We start from the raw sequence: 6,000 nt of genomic DNA, 5'->3' as shown, positions 1-6,000 counted from the left end.
GAAAACATTCTTTCCATATCAAACTCTATTTGGAACATCACTTTGCAAAGCAACCGCAAGAGATAAGTTAATAATATGTGCAGCGGTCAATAAGACCTCACCTAAAAAAGAGTTTGGCAACTTTGCTTCAGAAAGCAAACATCTAACTCTTTCTATCAAGGTCCTGTTCATCCTCTCATCTAACCCATTAAGTTGAGGAGTCTTCTAGTGTCTAATACCTTGATGCTTGCAGTATTCGTCAAATGGTCCACAATATTCACCACCATTATTAGTACGAATACATTTTAGTTTCCTTCCAGTTTCTCTTTCAACTAAAGCCTGAAACTACTTAAAGACACCCAATACTTGGTCTTTAGTCTTCAAAATACATACCCAAAGCTTTCTTGAGCAGTCATCAATGAAAGTGGCAAAGTAGAGTACACCACCCAGAGTCTTTGTCTTCATTGGACCCACATAAATCAGAGTGAACCAACTCAAGCAACTTTTTCTTTCTTGAAGAAGGGTTATACTTAAAGGAGACCCTGTTTTGATTTCACGCCAAACAGTGCTCACACTTTTCTAATTTATCACTTTGGAAATCAGACAAAAATTTCTTCTTGGCCAAAACATTGAGTCCTTTCTCACTGATATGGATAAGCCTCTTATGACACAACGTTGAGGAGTTATCGCTCTTAACTGCATTTATTATACTGGCACAAGTAGAAGTCGTATTCCAGTATAGACCACGACGTTTGTTACTACGAGCCACAACCAAGGAATCCTTAAAAAAATTTCCATTTTCTACCACCATTGGTACTAATATATCCTTCATCATATAGAACACCAACAGAAATTAGGTGCAGACGAACATTAGGTGCATGTTTTACATTGTTCAAAACTAGTTTAGTTCTAATACTAATTTCCAAATAGATTGTACCAACATCAACCACCCTATATACAGTCCCATTACCCATACTCAAGGTTCCAAAGTCACCAGGAGTAGAGGAAGAGAAAAATTCCTTCCTTGATGTCACATGAGATGCGGCACTAGTGTCCACAACCTAGCTTGACTCATCACAAGTAATATTTATCTGATCTGTATCAAGGACTGTAACAAGTTCTTCAGTAGAGATGATGTCTAGGCAATTTTCATTGCCAGCTTCTTTATTTTCCTCTTTGTCTTTGTTCTTCCTCTTCAATTTCCGGCAGAACTTTTTTGTGTGCCTTTTCATGCCACAATGATAGCACTCAATATCCCTAAGTCTTCCTCTGGATTTCCTCCTGCTATGTTCTCTATTCTGAAAACCACGATTTTTATTTCTCTCCCTAAAGCCAGTTACCAAGACATTCGAAGAAGAAGAAGAGCTTTGAGATTTTCTTCTCATATTTTCGTTCAAGACACTATTCTTGGTGGAATCCATAGAGATCACACCATCCAGAGCAGAATTTGATAATGAAGTTCTAAATGTTTTCTAAGAGTCTGATAAGGAACCAAGTAGAAACAAGCCTTGAATTTTTTCATCAAATTTAATGCCCATAGCAGACAACTGGTTCATGATTCCTTGAAAATTATTCAGGTGATCTATCATCGGAGAACCATCATGATATTTTAAACTTAACATTTGCTTTATTAAGAACATTTTGTTGTTCCTAGTCTTTCGAACATACAAGCTTTCAAGATGATCCCATAGAGTACGAGCATGTGTTTCCCCAGAAATATGGTTTAACACATTATCGCAAATCCATTGGCTAATAAATCCACACACCTATCTGTGCAACAGATTCCACTCGTCATCTGTTTTATTTCAGGCTTTACAATGGTAAAGACTGATTGATAAAAATTCTTGACATAAAGCTCTTCCATTTTCTCCTTTCAAATGGCATAATTAACACCATTCAAAGTAACCATTCTACTAGTGTTAGCTTCCATCATTTCCCCCCCAAAAAATATAACTATAGCAAATCAAAGTAAATCTTTTATGATGTGGAAGTTCAAACTATGTTGCAATCATAGAGCATACTCAGATAAAACATTGTTATGATACTAGTTTGTTGGAAAAAACAGACGAACACAAAAATATATATAGTCAAAAATAATAGAAATAAAATGGGAAAATAATGATACCAAGAATTTTACGTAGAAACCCAAATAAGGAAAAAAATCACGGGCCAAGAAAAGCAACTGATATCACTATAGTAAGGAATTTTATACTGGGTAATACCTAGTACAATACTCAAAAATGACTACCACACACTCAAAAGGAATAACACTCATTTGATCTCCCACCTTTCTAAAAATATCGCTCATACTCTATTTTTCTTCACAGACTATTTTCTTATAATCTATGAAATACCTCACAGCTCTCTAAATATTTTTTTCTCTGTCTGTGAATTTTGATGTATAAATTGAGAAGGTGAAGAGCTCCTTTTATAGGAATCCACCAACTTTGCCTACCATTTTTGATGAATCCTTGCAATTTGCAATGGCAAAGTTTGGCAGCCATTCCTAACCAAACAAAAGAGCAGTCATTCACTTTTGAAATTGGTGGAGACCGGACCCCACATATATATGGGGTGGAAATGGTGGAGAAGGTAGTGAGAGAAGAACCTTTAATTGAAAATTAGAAAACAAAAGAGGAGATACAATATCTTAATTCTCCTTAACTACTTATATATAAGTGGAAGAGAAGTGTAAAACATGGATGCTTTATCGTAAGGGTTAGATTGGTCCTTAATGTATAATAAAAGATTCTCAATTTAGTCCTTTATCCTAATCTTAATAGATTTATCAAAAATAAAAAGTTTAAATGTAAATATAAAACCTCACCATTTTTGTCTTCTTTGTTAGCTTAAAAGAAAGAATTTCATAAAATCTAACACTATTTTCTCTACTATCTCCAATAAAATTTACTATTTTCTCTTTTCTAAAATATTGTTCCATATAATACCTATTTCTGTCTTAAGTAAGAGAAAATAGTAAATTTTGTTAGAAAAAGTCGAGACAATAATGTTAGATTTTATGAAGTTCTTTCTTTGGAACTAACAAAGAAGACAACAATGGTGTATTCTTTTAGCCACAAAAGTTCACGGTTATATTTAATACTTTTTTTTTATATTTGTTAGGTTTAGGATTAAAGACCAAAATGAACATTGTTTGTTACATTGGGACCAAAAATTAATTATTTTTAAAGAACTATGGGGTGGGGATTACTCATTAGGGTGGTCAAAAAATCTTTAAATTTCTTTTAAAAAATTGGGGGTGGTGGAGGTGGGGGTCGGGGTTGGGTGGGGAGAGGCAAAACAAATTTATTTTTATTGAAAACTGTTATGAAAGGACTAAATATAGTGGATGTTCCACTTTGTGGGACCCACTTAAAAATTAAATATTGCACTCTCCCTTATACTCTTAATTCATCAGTCTATAAATAGCCTTATTCAGCGTGTGATTGAAATACACAATGATCTTCTCAACTCTCTTCTCTCTTATTGTCTTTCTTCTCTCTTACTCTCTCCTTATTAATTTGCTAAGTTAGTTTATTTTATAACACGTTATCAGCATGAGCCTCCATCACTTTGAGCTATTTTTAAAAGGTCACAAAAGGGTAAGAATTTTATTTTCTTAAAATGTCGAATATCTCTAAACTTGAATTTGTTGCTCTTGATATATATGGAAAAGACTACTCATCATGGGTACTAGATGTCGAAATACACCTAGAATCGATGGGTCTAACAGACACCATCAAATATGACACTATGGCATCTAATCAAGACCGTGCCAAAGCCATGATATTTCTCCTCCACCATCTTGACGAGGGGTTAAAATTACAGTACCTCACATTAAAAGATCTCTTAAACTTTGGAAGAATCTAAAAAAAAAGAACCTGAAGTTGGTCATCCTTTCACAAGCATGTAATGATTGGCTCAATTTGAGATTAATGGATTTCAATAATATAACTGAATATAATTATGCCTTATTTAGAATTATAGCACAGTTAAATTTATGTGGAGAAAACATTACTAAGCAAGACAAACTTGAAAAAACATACTTCACATTTCCACCCGTGAATATGCTCCTGCAGAAGCAATATCGCGAAAAGGGTTTTTAAAAAATATTCTGAATTACTTTCTCACCTTCTTATTTCTGAACGCCACAATGAACTGTTAATGAAAAATAATGATAGTCGGTCTGTTGGTTCTTTTTCTCTCCCTGAAGTGAATCAGACAAACTATAACCAACGAGAAAGAGGCCATGGCCCCAGTCGTGATCGTGGTCGAAGAAGAAATTATGATCATGATGCTCAGTGGGCACCGAGAAATGATCAGCAGTATAAAAAGAAGAGTGGAAAGCAAGAACCTATACCAAAGAAAAATTCACAAAGTATATGTCATAAATGTGGAGGTATGAGGCACTGTTCACGGACCTGTCGGTCATCAAAATGTCTGATTCAGCTATATCAAGCATCCTTGAAGAGGGCAGAAAATAATCCAGAGATAAACTTTATCTCTGAAGATAATATTGAGCATATGCATCTGGATGTAGCTAATTTCTTCAATTTCCCAGAAAGAAATATGAATATTGATAACTCTGATAATATTTAAATAATTTTCTTTTCATTTGTATGTGCTAAATCATATATTTATATTTTTCTAAGTCATATAAATAAATAAAATTTGTATAATGAGCCATGTTTTAATTATAATATTTACTTTATTTCTTTTTTGAAGAAAAACATGGATATGCCTCAAATTTTATTTGGATCAATGATTAATCACGAAGATATTTGTGTAATTAATAGTGAAACGACTCATGCCATTTTTAAAGACGAGAAATATTTTTCCTACTTGCTTAGAAGAAAAACAAATGTTACTACAATTTCTAGTAATTCAAAAATTATTGAAGACTCCGGAAGAGCTACTATATTTCTGTCTAAGGGGACAAAGATTGTTATAGAAGATACATTATTCTCTTCTAAATCCCCAAGAAACTTGTTAAGTTTTAAAGATTTACGCAAAAATGGATATTATGTTGAGACACTAAATGAAATGAATATTGAATACCTTGATATAACCAAGAGTGTCTCAGGCCAGAAATATATTTTGAAAAAATTGCTAACTTTGTCGTCTAGCTTATACTATGCAAAAGTTAGTGCGACTGAAGCACATTTGTTCGTAAACCAGAATTTTTCCGATCTAAATACATTTGTACTATGGAATGATCGAATAGGTCATCCTAGATCAATAATGATGAGACAAATTCTTGAAAATTCAACTGGACGTCCGTTAAAGAACTTGAAGATTCTTATGAATGATGAATTTTCATGTGTTGCTTTTAATCAAGGCAAATTAATTGTCAGACCATCAACCCTGAAGGTTGACATTGAATCTCCTAGATTTTTAGAGCATATACATGAGGATATATATGGACCTATTCATCCACCTAGTGGATTATTTGATATTTTATGGTCCTAATAGATGCATTATCAAGATGGTCTTATGTGTGTCTGTTATCCTCTCGCAACCTGGCGTTTGCGAAGTTATTAGCACAAATAATAAGATTAAGGGCGCAATTCCCAGATTATCCAATTAAAGTTATTCCTCTTGATAATGCTGGAAAATTTACATTCCAAGCTTTTGATGATTATTGCTTATCAATTGGAATACAAATAAAATATCTTTTTGCTCATGTTCATACTCAAAATGGACTTGCAGAATCATTTATTAAGCTCCTACAATTGATAGCAATACCTCTACTCATGAAAATAAAATTGTCGATTACTATTTGGGGTCATGCTATCTTACATTCAGCAGCACTTGTACATCTCAGACCGATAAATTATAATAAATATTCTCCGTCACGATTAGTATTTGATCATGAGCCAAATATAGCCCATCTATAAATATTTGGTGGTGCGGTATACGTGCCTGTAGTACCACCACAACGTACAAAAATGGGCCCTCAATGAAGGTTGGACATATATGTTGGGTTTGACTCACCCTCCATAATTCTCTACCTTGAACCGC

Source organism: Solanum dulcamara, chromosome 1, assembly GCF_947179165.1.
Source record: "Solanum dulcamara chromosome 1, daSolDulc1.2, whole genome shotgun sequence".
Taxonomy (NCBI): Eukaryota; Viridiplantae; Streptophyta; class Magnoliopsida; order Solanales; family Solanaceae; genus Solanum; species Solanum dulcamara.
Note: the sequence above shows the minus strand (reverse complement) of the source record.